Below are 15,898 nucleotides of genomic sequence, written 5' to 3' on the forward strand. Positions count from 1 at the left end.
TAATACTCTCCACCCCTCCTCTAATAATACTCTCCATCTCCTCTAATAATACTCTCCACCTCCTCTAATACTCTCCACCTCCTCTAATACTCTCCATCTCCTCTAATAATACTCTCCACCTCCTCTAATAATACTCTCCACCCCTCCTCTAATAATACTCTCCACCCCTCCTCTAATAATACTCTCCGCCCCTCTAATAATACTCTCCACCTCCTCTAATAATACTCTCCACCTCCTCTAATAATACTCTCCACCCCTCCTCTAATAATACTCTCCACCTCCTCTAATAATACTCTCCACCCCTCCTCTAATAATACTCTCCACCCCTCCTCTAATAATACTCTCCACCCCTCCTCTAATAATACTCTCCATCTCCTCTAATAATACTATCCGCCTCCTCTAATAATACTCCACACCTCCTCTAATAATACTCTCCACCCCTCCTCTAATACTCTCCACCTCCTCTAATACTCTCCACCTCCACTAATAATACTCTCCAGCTCCTCTAATAATACTCTCCACACCTCCTCTAATAATACTCTCCACCCCTCCTCTAATACTCTCCACCTCCTCTAATACTCTCCACCTCCACTAATAATACTCTCCACCTCCTCTAATACTCTCCACCTCCTCTAATAATACTCTCCACCCCTCCTCTAATACTCCCCCCCCCTCTAATAATACTCTCCACCCCTCCTCTAATAATACTCTCCACCTCCTCTAATAATACTCTCCACCTCCTCTAATGATAATCTCCACCTCCTCTAATAATACTCTCCACCCCTCCTCTAATAATACTATCCGCCTCCTCTAATAATACTCTCCACCCCTCCTCTAATAATACTATCCGCCTCCTCTAATACTCTCTGCCTTCTCTAATACTCTCCACCTCCTCTAATAATACTCTCCACCTCCTCTAATACTCCCCACCTCCTCTAATAATACTCTCCACCTCCTCTAATAATACTCTGTGTCTCCTCTAATAATACTCTCCACCCCTCCTCTAATAATACTCTGTGTCTCCTCTAATAATACTCTCCACCCCTCCTCTAATAATACTCTCCACCTCCTCTAATAATACTCTCCACCTCCTCTAATACTCTCCATCTCCTCTAATAATACTCTCCACCCCTCCTCTAATAATACTCTCCACCCCTCCTCTAATAATACTCTCCATCTCCTCTAATAATACTCTCCACCTCCTCTAATAATACTCTCCACCTCCTCTAATACTCTCCATCTCCTCTAATAATACTCTCCACCCCTCCTCTAATAATACTCTCCACCCCTCCTCTAATAATACTCTCCACCTCCTCTAATAATACTCTCCACCTCCTCTAATAATACTCTCCACCCCTCCTCTAATAATACTCTCCCCCTCCTCTAATAATACTCTCCACCCCTCCTCTAATACTCTCCACCTCCTCTAATAATACTCTCCACCTCCTCTAATAATACTCTCCACCTCCTCTAATAATACTCTCCACCTCCTCTAATAATACTCTCCACCTCCTCTAATAATACTCTCCACCTCCATAATAATACTCTCCGCCTCCTCTAATAATACTCTCCTCCCCTCCTCTAATAATACTCTCCACCCCTCCTCTAATAATACTCTCCCCCTCCTCTAGTAATACTCTCCACCCCTCCTCTAATAATACTCTCCACCCCTCCTCTAATAATACTCTCCACCTCCTCTAATAATACTCTCCGCCTCCACTAATAATACTCTCCGCCTCCTCTAATAATACTCTCCTCCCCTCCTCTAATAATACTCTCCACCTCCACTAATAATACTCTCCACCCCTCCTCTAATAATACTCTCCACCCCTCCTCTAATAATACTCTCCACCTCCACTAATAATACTCTCCACCTCCACTAATAATACTCTCCACCTCCACTAATAATACTCTCCACCCCTCCTCTAATAATACTCTCCACCCCTCCTCTAATAATACTCTCCACCTCCACTAATAATACTCTCCACCCCTCCTCTAATAATACTCTCCACCCCTCCTTTAATAATACTCTCCACCTCCACTAATAATACTCTCCACCTCCTCTAATAATACTCTCCGCCTCCTCTAATAATACTCTCCACCTTCTCTAGTAATACTCTCAGCATCCTCTAATAATACTCTCCTCCTCACAAGTCCTCAACTGGCAGCTTCATTAAATAGTACCCGCAAAACAGCAGTCTCAACATCAACAGTGAAGAAGCGACTCCGGGATGTTGGCCTTCTAGGCAGAGTTCCTCTGTCCAGTGTTTGTGTTCTTTTGCCCGTCTTAATCTTTTCGTTTTATTGGCCAGTCTGAGATATGGCTTTTTCTTTGCAACTCTGCCTAGAAGGCCAGCATCCTGCAGTCACCTCTTCACTGTTGACGTTGAGACTGGTGTTTTGCAGGTACTATATATATATATATATATATATATATATATATATATATATATATACATATATATATATATCTAACTAGCTGATTCATCTAGCCTACATTAGAGATGATATATGTAACTAGTTGATTCATCTAGCCTACATTAGAGATGATCAGATAGATGATACAGTACTAGTCAAAAGTTTGGAGACACCTACTCATTCAAGAGTTTTTCTACTGTCACGTTCTGACCAGTAAAGGGGTTATTTGTTATTGTAGTTTGGTCAGGACGTGGCAGGGGGGTATTTGTTTTATGTGGTTCAGGGTTTGTTAGTATATGTGTTTATGTAGAGGGGTGTTTGGTTAGAGTATTCTGGGGTTTTGTCACGTCCTGACCAGCAGGGGGAGTAGGTGTATAAGTTTTGGTCACGGCGTGGCAGAAGGAGTTGTGTTTTGTATGTTCTGTCTAGGTTGGGTTGTTCTATGTATAGTTAATTGGGGTGGACTTCCAATTGAAGGCAGGTGTGTGGTGTTGCCTTTGATTGGGAGTCCTATATTAGTTGGGTGTGTTTGTCTTTGTGTTTGTGGGGAATTGTTTGTGAGCACCGCATTGATTGAGCCTGCTACACTGTCTAGTCGTGTTTATTGTTTTGTTTTTGTTCTGTGGATGCTTTACGTTTTTCCATTAAAAGAATGAGTATCCACATACCCGCTGCATTTTGGTCCTCCCTTCAACACCACGACGAAATCTGTGACAGGTTTTTGGGTTATGTTCTATATTTCGTATTTCTATGCTCTGTCTATGTTGTGTATTTCTTTGTTGGCCTGGTATGGCTCTCAATCAGGAACAGCTGTACATCGTTGTTGCTGATTGAGAGTCATACTGAGGTAGCCTGTTTTCACCTGTCCCTTTGTGTGAAGTTGTTGTTTGCATAGCTGTGTGTTTTAGCCTGCAATCCTGTTCGTTCGATCGTTTTCTTGTTTTGTTTGTGTTCAATAAAAGTCATTATGAGCACTCGACCCGCTGCGCCTTGGTCCACTACGTACGACGACCGTTACATCTACATTGTCAAATAACACCTACTCATTCAAGGGTTTTTCTTTATTTTTACTATTTTCTACATTGTAGAATAATAGTGAAGACATCAAAACTAGGAAATAACACATATGGAATCATGTAGTAACCAAAAAAGTGTTAAACAAATAAAAAAAAAGTAGATTCTTCAAAGCCCTTTGCAATGATTACAGCTTTGCACACTCTTGGCATTCTCTCAACCAGCTTAACCTGGAATGCTTTTCCAAAAGTTTTGAATGGGTTCCCACATATGCTGAGCACTTGTTGGCTGCTTTTCCTTCACTCTGCGATCCGACTCATCCCAAACCATCTCAATTTGGTTGAGGTTGCGGGATTGTGGAGGCCAGGTCATCTGATGCAGCACTCCATCACTCTCTTTCTTGGTAAAAATAGCCCTTATCCAACCTGGAGGTGTGTTTTGGGTCATTGTCCTGTTGAAAAACAAATGATAGTCCCACTAAGCCCAAACTAGATGGGATGGCGTATTGCTGCAGAATGCTGTGGTAGCCATGCTGGTTAAGTGTGCCTTGAATTCTAAATAAATCACAGACAGCATCACCAGCAAAGCACCCCCATACCATCGCTTCTCCTCCTCCATGCTTCACGGTGGGAACCACACATGCGGAGATCATCCGTTCACCTACTCCGCGTCTCACAAAGACAGGACGGTTGGAACCATAAATCTCCAATTTGGACCAGACCAAAGGACAGATTTCCACTGGTCTAATGTCCATTGCTTGTGTTTCTTGGCCCAAACAAGTCTCTTATTATTATTGGTGTCCTTTAGTAGTGGTTTCTTTGCAGGAAATTGACCATGAAGGCCTGATTCACAGTCTCCTCTGAACAGTTGATGTTGAGATGTGTCTGTTACTTGAACTCTGTGAAGCATTTATTTGGGCTGAAATTTCTGAGGAACTTATCCTCTACAGCAGAGGTAACTCTGGGTCTTCCATTCCTCTGGTGGTCCTCATGAGAGCCAGTTTTATCATAGCGCTTGATGGTTTCTGCGACTGCACTTGAGGAAACGTTCAATGTTCTTGAAATTCTGACATTCATGTCTTAAAGTAATGATGGACTGCCGTTTCTCTTTGCTTATTTGAGCAGTTCTTGCCATAATATAGACTTGGTCTTTTGCCAAATAGGGCTATCTTCTGTATACTCCACTACCTTGTCACAACACAACTGATTGGCTCAAACGCATTAAGAAGGATAGAAATTCCACAAATTAACTTTTAAGAAGGCACACCTGTTAATTGAAATGCATTCCAGGTGACTACCTCATGCAGCTGGTTGAGAGAATGCCAAGAGTGTGCAAAGCTGTCAAAGACAATGGGTGGCTGTTTGAAGAATCTCAAATCTCAAATATATTTTGATTTGTTTAACACTTCTTTGGTTACTACATGAATCCATATGTGTTATTTCATAGTTTTGATGTCTTTACTATTATTCTACAATGTAGAAAATAGTACAAATAAATTAAAAACTCTTCAGTCTTGAATGAGTAGGTGTTCTAAAACTTTTGACCGGAAGGTAGAGATATTTAACTAGGCAAGTCAGTTAAGAACAAATTCTTATTTACAATGATGGCCAAAAAGCAAAAGGCCTCCTGCGGGGTTGGGACTAAAAATACAAATATTGGACAAAACACACATCACGACAAGAGAGACAACACAACACTACATAAAGATATACCTAAGACAAAAACATAGCATGGCAGCAACACATGACAAGACAGCATGGTAACAACACAACATGGCAACATTTTTATTTATACATTTTTTATTTAACCTTTATTTAACTAGGCAAGTCAGTTAAGAACAAATTCATATTTACAATGACAGCCAAACCTGGACGACGCTGGGCTAATTGTGTGCTGCCCTATGAGACTCACAATCACGGCTTGATGTGGTACAGCCTGGTGGCAGCACAAAACATGGTACAAACATTCTTGGGCACAGACAACAGCACAAAGGTAGAGACAACAATACATCATGCAAAGCAGCCACAACTGTCAGTAAGAGTGTCCATGATTGAGTCTTTGAACGAAGAGATGGAGATAAAACTGTCCAGTTTGAGTGTTTGTTCCAGTCGCTAGCTGCAGCGACCTTTAACAGAATGTGACTGGCAGAACGGGTCTTGTATGTGGAGGATGAAGGCTGCAGTAGATATCTCAGATAGGGGGGAGTGAGTCCTAAGAGGGTTTTATAAATAAGCATCAACCAGTGGGTCTTGCAACAGGTATACAGTGATGACCAGTTAACAGAGGAGTATAGAGTGCAGTGATGTGTCCTATAAGGAGCAATTGTGGCAAATCTGATGGCGAATGGTAAAGAACATCTAGCCGCTCGAGAGCACCATTACCTGCCGATCTATAAATTACGTCTCCGTAATCTAGCATGGGTAGGATGGTCATCTGAATCAGGGTTAGTTTGGCAGCTGGGGTGAAAGAGGAGCGATTACGATAGAGGAAACCAAGTCTAGATTTAACTTTAGCCTGCAGCTTTTGATATGTGCTGAGAGAAGGACAGTGCACCGTCTAGCCAGACTCCCTAGTACTGGTATGAGGCGACTACCTCAAGCTCTAAACCCTCAGAGGTAGTAATCACACCTGTGGGAAGAGGGGCATTCTTCAGACCAAACCACATGACCTTTGTTTTGGAGGTGTTCAGAACAAGGTTAAGGGTTGTCGTGACGTCAGATTGATTAAGGTGACTGCTGCTCATCGAATAATTAACTGTTTATAATTACGTGATTAAATTAATCAGGTAATTATTAACTCAGTAACCTGGGGCACCATGGGAAAGATTGGGTTTTTATTGAGTTTCTATTTCCCAAATTAACTCAAAGAATATCCGAATATCGATTTTACAACAGTCGCTAATTAATTTATTTCCTCTACAGTCTCATTCTGAACGTCGCATAATGCGGGAATCTGCACAAACCCGTGTCAGAATATAATGATGTAATTACGTGTCGAAGGTCTCCGATGTTGGGGTGTCTCTTCATGGACCGAGTTTCGACTTCTCCTCTGATGGCGACACTCCTGTGGTTACCGGGTGTAAGTCTCTGATTGTCCACACGATGTCAGTGTCCTTTCTCTTAGTGGTCTGTTTCCTCGCCCTTGTTCTGAAAGAGGGGGTCTTCTGAGGACGGCTAATCAGCCATATAGGTGGTTCCAGCGTGGGAATGAAAGCAGTGTAGACACACGATTCCTTGGAGAGAATAACAGGGTGGTCCTGCTTGAATTCACCCTCTTAGACACAGCATAGCAGCCAGATTGTTAAAAGTTTGTCTACTTCAACCTCGTGTTGCGTTTTGGGTTTACAACTAATCGGACTTTTGCTGAGGCTCGTGGTCACTTAGTCTGATATGTTCATTCTTACCTCACATGTTTTATACCCTCGGGTCAGAAATGGGCGTTTCCGCCTTCAGGGCAAGTTCTCTGGGCGTAACTAGTTACGAGGCAAGGTCTGGATTTTACTCAGATCCAATTTAGACAACTAACTTCACGTTTCATTTTTACAAAAAACATTCTCTTTGATCTGGACATTTTCCACACAACGTACAGTATGCAAACATCAGGTACATATTGTGAAAACTCTTCAAGTTACAATGTTTTCCTTATAATGTCACCATTTAACTTTTAATAACATAACAAAAACGACGTTAATTTTCATATTCCATATATCGTCGTTACCACCATTGTGGCTGACGAAACACATCGTCCCAAAGTCCATTTATTGCATGTTACTGTTCAGCGGTAGATTCTTCATACATTCAGTTCCACAGTGAGAGGACAAAGGGATTTTGTCTGCTGCCTTAAGATTTACAATGTGCGGGAGGTGTCATAAAACCCCCTCACCTCTATACCAAATCAAATCAAATCAAATGTATTTATATAGCCCTTCGTACATCAGCTGAAATCTCAAAGTGCTGTACAGAAACCCAGCCTAAAACCCCAAACAGCAAGCAATGCATGTGAAAGAAGCACGGTGGCTGGGAAAAACTCCCTAGGAAAAACTCCTGAGAAAGGCCAAAAACCTAGGAAGAAACCTAGAGAGGAACCAGGCTATGAGGGGTGGCCAGTCCTCTTCTGGCTGTGCCGGGTGGATATTATAACAGAACATGGTCAAGATGTTAAAATGTTCGTAAATGACCAGCATGGTCAAATAATAATAATCATAGTAATTGTCGAGGGTGCAACAAGCACGTCCGTTGAACAGGTCAGGGTTCCGTAGCCGCAGGCAGAACAGTTGAAACTGGAGCAGCAGCATGGCCAGGTGGACTGGGGACAGCAAGGAGTCATCATGCCAGGTAGTCCTGAGGCATGGTCCTAGGGCTCAGGTCCTCCGAGAGAAAGAAAGAAAGAGAGAAAGAGAGAATTAGAGAGAGCATATTTACATTCACACAGGACACCGGATAAGACAAGAGAATACTCCAGATGTAACAGACTGACCCTAGCCCCCCGACACATAAACTACTGCAGCATAAATACTGGAGGCTGAGACAGGAGGGATCAGAAGACACTGTGGCCCCATCCGATGATACCCCCGGACAGGGCCAAACAGGCAGGATATAACCCCACCCACTTTGCCAAAGCACAGCCCCCACACCACTAGAGGGATATCTACAACCACCAACTTACCGTCCGAAGACAAGGCCGAGTATAGCCCACAAAGATCTCCGCCACGGCACAACCCAAGGGGGGGGCGCCAACCCAGACAGGAAGACCACGTCAGTGGCTCAACCTACTCAAGTGACGCACCCCTCCCATGGACGGCATGGAAGAACACCAGTAAGTCAGTGACTCAGCCCCTGTAAAAGGGTTAGAGGCAGAGAATCCCACTGGGAAGAGGGGAACCGACAAGGCAGAGACAGCAAGGGCGGTTCGTTGCTCCAGCCTTTCCGTTCACCTTCACACTCCTGGGCCAGACTATACTTAATCATAGGACCTACTGAAGAGATAAGTCTTCAGTAAAGACTTAAAGGTTGAGACTGAGTCTGCGTCTCTCACATGGGTAGGCAGACCATTCCATAAAAATGGAGCTCTATAGGAGAAAGCCCTACCTCCAGCCGTTTGCTTAGAAATTCTAGGGACAATTAGGAGGCCTGCGTCTTGTGACCGTAGCGTACGTGTAGGTATGTACGGCAGGACCAAATCGGAAAGATAGGTAGGAGCAAGCCCATGTAATGCTTTGTAGGTTAGCAGTAATACCTCTCCATCTCTCCCCCGCTGGTGGGTGTGAGAGATGTCTCTGTAGGAGTGTGGTCCACGGTAACCTGACCCGAACAGGCCAGTCATGACAGGGTAGAGAAAGCTTGTTGGACACTAAAAAAGCTTTGTTGTAGAGCGTTTAACACACAATCCGGGGAGGGGCCAGCTGAGTATGAGACTGTATCATCTGCATATACATGGATGAGAGAGCTTCCTACTGCCTGAGCTATGTTGTTGATGTAAATTGAGAAGAGAGTGGGGCCTAGGATTGAGCCTTGGGGTACTCCCTTGGTGACAGGCAATAGTTGAGACAGCAGATGTTCTGAATTTATACAATGCACTCTTTGAGAGAGGTAGTTAGCAAACCAGGCCAAAGACCCCTCAGAGACACCAATACTCCTTAGCCAGCCCATAAGAATGGAATGGTCTACCGTATCAAAAGCTTTGGCTAAGTCAATTAAAATAGCAGCACAACATTGCTTAGAATCAAGGACAATGGTGACATCATTTAGGACCTTTAAGGTTGCAGTGACACATCCATAACCTGAGCGGAATCCAGATTGCATATCCGAGAGAGTACTATAGACATCAAGATAGCCAGTCAGTTGATTATTGACAAGTTTTTCCAACACTTTTGATAAACAGCGCAAAATAGAAATGGGCCTAAAACAGTTAGGATCAGCTTGATCTCCCCCTTTAAATAAAGGACGAACCGTGGCTGCCTTCCAAGCAATTGGAACCTCCCCAGAAAGGAGAGACAGGTTAAAAAAGTCAGAGATGGGCTTGGCGATGATAAGGGCAGCAACCTTAAAGAAGAAAAGGTCTAAACCATCTGACCCAGATGGTTTTTTGGGGTCAAGTTTCAGGAGTTCTTTTAGCACATCAGACCCTGACTGCCTGCAGGGAGAAACTTTGTAGCGGGGCAGTGGGGAAAAAGAGGGAGGAGCATCGGGGCTAGTCGCATTAGAAGAGGTGGGAGATGAGGAAATGTTGGACGGCAATGAGACATGACTGAGTCAAATAGGAATCCTGACGTAATGAAGTGGTGATTAAAGAGCTCAGCCATGTGCTCCTTGTCAGTAACAACTACATCATCAGTCTGTAGTCCCTGCAATAAAGACCGAAATTGGTTCAAGAAAATTGTGATAAATAGAAATATATACCAGTTTCATTTAAGGACCAAAAATGTTCAAAGTAATTTTCGATATACCCATTCCATGGCACATGGTTGATGAATTGACACGCAAAATGACGCTGGATTCAACATTTTTCAATTTAAATGATTATACAAAATTCTTGCAACCAATAGAATGTTATATATATGGGGGATACAATCTTCCCAGTTCTGCAGATTTTGCTGTGAGGAGGCAGTCATTCGATCATTTGTTTTGGTATTGTCCATATGTAGCTCGTTTTTGGTCGCAGGTCCAGGAATGGCTGAAGAATTGTAACATTTACCTAGAACTAACACTGCAGATAGCAATACTGGGTGATCTGAAAAGTCATAATCAATCAATAATATAATAATTATTTTAGGAAAAATGTTTATCTTTAATTTACAATCTGTAGAAACGATGAGAATAGAAAGGTTCAGTACTTTTGTGAAATATCACCGCACAGTTGAAAGATATATGGCAAATAGAAATCCAATATGGATGGTGTTGAGAGATAGATGGGAGGCGTTGAATGGAGCTGAAGGGTGGGACTAATAACAAGATAACCAATGTACAACATACGGGGTCTGTAAAATGTATATAGGTTCAGAAACAAAATATAACTATTGTAAAATAGATTGTGTCTGTAAAATGTATATAGTATGTATAAGCTGGAAGTAGAATCCTAAGTGTTAGTGTTTATTAGTTTACTACAATTAAGGGAGGTAAGGTTTGCGGGAATAATAAAGGAAAAAATATATTTTTAAAGATATCCACTACCGTTCAAAAGTTTGGGGTCACTCAGAAAAGCAATTTTTTTTAAATGAAAATATCAAATTGATCAGAAATACAGTGTAGACATTGTTAATGTTGTAAATGACTATTGTAGCTGGAAACGGCAGATTTTTTAAATGAAATATCTACATAGGCGTACAGAGGCCCATTATCAGCAACCATCACTCCTGTGTTCCGATGTTCCAATGTTCCGATGGAACAAAAGTTGAACAAAGAAGAAGAAGAACAACATCATCATTATCTTTTAAATACGAGGATTCATTCAGATTCATTCAGAGTCATTCAGATTCATTCAGATTCATTCAGAGTCATTCAGATTCATTCAGATTCATTAGATTCATTCAGATTCATTCAGATTCATTAGATTCATTCAGAGTCATTCAGATTCATTCAGAGTCATTCAGATTCATTCAGATTCATTAGATTCATTCAGATTCATTAGATTCATTCAGATTCATTCAGAGTCATTCAGATTCATTCAGATTCATTAGATTCATTCAGAGTCATTCAGATTCATTCAGATTCATTAGATTCATTCAGATTCATTCAGAGTCATTCAGATTCATTCAGATTCATTAGATTCATTCAGATTCATTCAGATTCATTCAGAGTCATTCAGATTCATTAGATTCATTCAGAGTCATTCGGATTCATTCAGATTCATTCATTCATTCAGATTCATTCAGTTTCATTCAGTTTCATTCAGATTCATTCAGATTCATTCAGATTCATTAGATTCATTCAGAGTCATTCGGATTCATTCAGATTCATTCAGATTCATTCAGATTCATTCATTCATTCAGATTCATTCAGATTGTTTAGAGAGATTGGAAATGGGGGAGGGTTCATATCAAATCAAATTTTATTGGTCACATACACATGCTTAGCAGATGTTATTGGTCACATACACATGCTTAGCAGATGTTATTGGTCACATACACATGGTTAGCAGATGTTATTGGTCACATACACATGCTTAGCAGATGTTATTGGTCACATACACATGGTTAGCAGATGTTATTGGTCACATACACATGCTTAGCAGATGTTATTGGTCACATACACATGGTTAGCAGATGTTATTGGTCACATACACATGGTTAGCAGATGTTATTGGTCACATACACATGGTTAGCAGATGTTATTGGTCACATACACATGGTTAGCAGATGTTATTGGTCACATACACATGGTTAGCAGATGTTATTGCGAGTGTAGCGAAAATGCTTGTGCTTCGAGTTTGGACAGTGCGGCAATATCTGACAAGTAATATCTAACAATTCCACAACAAATACCTAATACACACAAAACTAAGTAAAGGAATGGAATAAGAATATATAAATATATGGATGAGCAATGTCAGAGCGGCATAGGCAAGATGCAATAAATAGTATAGAATACAGTATATACAGTACATATGAGATGAGTAATGCAAGATATGTAAACATTAAAGTGACTGTAACGGCTGTCGTAGAGAAGGGACCAAAGCGCAGCGTGTTGATTGTTCATGATGAATATTTATTATAACTCAAAACACTAAAGGAAAAATAACAAAGAGAAAAACGAAAGCGCACAGTTCTGTCAGGTACATAAACTACACAGAAGACAACTACCCACAAACACAGGTGGGAAAAAAACCTACTTAAGTATGATCTCCAATTAGAGACGACGAGGACCAGCTGCCTCTAATTGGAGATCATCCCAAAAAACCTCAAAATAGAAATAGAAAAACTAGAACCTAAACATAGATATACAAAACATAGAAAACCACAAAACACCCCCTGTCAAGCCCTGACCTACTCTACCATAGAAAATAACATCTTACTATGGTCAGGACGTGACAGTGACATTATTAAAGTGACTAGTGTTCCATTTATTAAAGTGGCCAATGATTTGGAGCGGTATGTAGGCAGCAGCCTCTCTGTGGTAGTGATGGCTGTTTAACAGTCTGATGGCCTTGAGATAGAAGCTATTTTTCAGTCTCTCTGTCCCAGCTTTGATGCACCTGTACTGACCTCGCCTTCTGGATGGTAACGGGGTGAACAGGCAGTGGCTCGGGTGGTTGATGTTCTTGATGATCTTTTTGGCCTTTCTGTGACATCGGGTGGTGTAGGTGTCCTGGAGGGCAGGTAGTTTGCCTCGGCAATACGTTGTGCAGACCGCACCACCCTCTGGAGAGAGCCCTGCGGTTGTGGGCGGTGCAATTGCCATACCAGGCGGTGATACAGCCCGACAGGATGCTCTCAATTGTGCGTCTGTAAAAGTTTGTGAGGATTTTAGGTGACAAACCAAATTTCTTCAGCATCCTGAGGTTGAAGAGGCGCTTTCTTCAACATACTGTCTGTGTGAGTGCACTCTTGTGGAGCCCCGGTGTTGAGGATCAGCGAAGTGGAGATGTTGTTTCCTACCTTCACCACCTGGGGGCGGCACATCAGGAAGTCCAGGACCCATTTGCTTATCCCGTTGGGATTTGAGACCCAGGACCTCAAGCTTAATGATGAGCTTGAAAGGTACTATGGTGTTGAATGCTGAGCTATAGTCAATGAACAGCAGTCTTACATAGGTATTCCTCTTGTCCAGACGGGATAAGGCAGTGTGCAGTGTTGTGGCGATTGCATTGTTTGTGGACCTATTGGGGTGGTAATCAAATTGAAGTGGGTCTAGGGTGACAGGTAAGGTGGAGGTAATATGATCCTTGACTAGTCTCTCAAAGCACTTCATGATGACAGATGTGAGTGCTACAGGGCGATAGTCATTTAGTTCAGTTACCTTTGCATTCTTGTGTACAGGAGCAATGGTGGCCACCTTGAAGCATATGGGTACAACAGACTAGGATAGGGAGAGTTTGAATATGTCTATAAACACACCAGCCAGCTGGTCTGTGCATACTCTGAGGACGCGGCTAGGGATGCCATCTGGGCCGGAGAAGACTTTTAAATGTCTTCCTAACGTCGGCCACGGAGAAGGAAAGTCCAGAGTCCTTGTTAGCAGGCTGCGTCGGTGGCACTGTATTATCCTCAAAGCGGGCAAAGAAGGTGTTTAGTTTGTCTGGGTGCAAGACGTCGGTTTCCGTGACGTTGCTGGTTTTCTTTTTGTAGTCCATGATTGTCTGTAGACCCTGCTACATACGTCTCGTGTCTGAGCCGTTGAATTGCGTCATTTTGCATGTTTGATTGCCTTACGGAAGGAAGAACTGCACTGTTTGTATTAGGCCATATTCCCAGCCTTGCCATGGTTAAATGCGATGGGATGCGCTTTCAGTTTTGCGCAAATGCTGTCATCTTTCCACGGTTTATGGTTAGGGTAGGTTTTAATAGTCACAGTGGGTACAACATCTCCTATACACTTCCATATAAACTCACTCACCGAATCAGCGTATATTATCGATATCAGGCTACACAGAAACATATCCCAGTCCACGTGATCAAAACAATCTTGAAGCATGGTTTCCGAATGGTCAGACCAGCGTTGAATAGTCCTTAGCATGGGTACTTCCTGTTTGACTTTCTGCCTATAGGAAGGGAGGAGCAAAATGGAGTATTGGTCAGATTTGCCAAAATCAAGGGTGGGGGAGGGCCTTCTATGCATCACGGAAGTTAGAGTAACAATGGTCCAGTGTTTTTTCCAGCGTGAGTGCTACAGTCGATATTCTGATAGAATTTCTCAAATTTGCGTTGTTAAAATCCCCAGCTAAAATAAATGCAGCCTCAGGATATATGGTTTCCAGTTTGCATAAAGTCCAGTGAAGTTCCTTGAAGGCTGTCGTGCTATTGGCTTGAGGGGGGATATACACGGCTGTGACGATAACCGAAGATAATTCTCGTGGGAGATAATACGGCCGGGTATTTGATTGTGAGGAAATCTAGGTCAAGTGTACAAAAGGACTTGAGTTTCTGTATGTTGTATAAGTTAATCATGAAACATACACCCGCCCTTCTTCTTCCTGGAAAGATGCTTATTCATGTCGGCGCGATGCACTGAGAACCCCGGTGGCTTTATCGACTCCGACAGCGTATTCCGCTAGAGTCATGTTTCCGTCAAACTGAGTATGTTACAATCCCTGATGTCTCTCTGGAAAGCAACCCTTGCCCTGATTTCATTGACTTTGTTATCTAGGGACTGGACATTAGCGAGTAATATACTCGGAAGCGGTGGGTGGTATGCGCTTCTCCGAAGTCTGACTAGAAGACCGATCCGGCTCCTTCTCCTCTGGCAGCGTTGTTTTAGGTCGGTCTCTATAATCAGTTCAAATGCCCTTGGTGGTGCGGACAAAGGATCCGCTTCCGGAAAGTCGTATTCCTGGTCCTAGTGCTGGTAAGTTGACGTCGCTCTGTTATCCAATAGTTCTTCCCAGCTGTATGTAATAACAATGATCTGTTTATGATCTGTTTCCAGAATTACCTTTGGAAAGCCATAAATGTAACAGCGAAACTTCTCGACTAACATTATGCTCTCCTTTTCTATTGAGCACAACGTTGCTCAGTCATAAAGCCACAGGCTTCTACATACCTTGATGCTCCTGAAGCAGCATTGCACCAATGCCATCTTTGGAGGCGTCCTTAGTCAAGTTGAAAAAAAAGGTGAGCGCTTTCATGTTCTCTGTTCCATGAAAATTCTGTCTTGTCCTGAAGGAGTGTTCTTTAAGTTCACTGTTGTAGCTGAAAGATTTGTTTTGTTTTAATTCCCTAAATTTTAGTCATTAAATAGTTGCATGTCCTCCACAGTGCCCACAAAACAAATCACTTTGCTCATCCTCCTCCATTTGTGGGAACATTTTGTCTCATTTTTCCCAAATTATTTTTCCTTTGCATTCCTTATCATTAAAATCATACCTGTACTTCTACTGATTCCTTATCAATAAAATCATACCTGTATTTACACGACATAACCAAAAGTATGTGGACTCCTGCTCATCAAACATCTCATTCCAAAGTCATGGACATTAATATGGGCTGTGCCGTGGCGGAGATCTTTGTGGGCTATACTCGGCCTTGTCCCGGGATGGTATGTTGGTGGTTGGAGATATCCCTCCAGTGGTGTGGAGGCTGTGCTTTGGCAAAGTGGGTGGGGTTATATCCTACCTGTTTGGCCCATGTCCGGGGGTTTCATCGGATGGGGCCACAGTGTCTCCTGACCCCTCCTGTCTCAGCCTCCAGTATTTATGCTGCAGTAGTTTATGTGTCGGGGGGCTAGGGTCAGTCTGTCACATCTGGAGTATTTCTCTTGTCTTTTCCGGTGTCCTGTGTGAATTGAAATATGCTCTCTCTAATTCTTTCTTTCTT

This window comes from Salmo trutta, chromosome 28, assembly GCF_901001165.1.
Source record: "Salmo trutta chromosome 28, fSalTru1.1, whole genome shotgun sequence".
Classification (NCBI taxonomy): Eukaryota; Metazoa; Chordata; class Actinopteri; order Salmoniformes; family Salmonidae; genus Salmo; species Salmo trutta.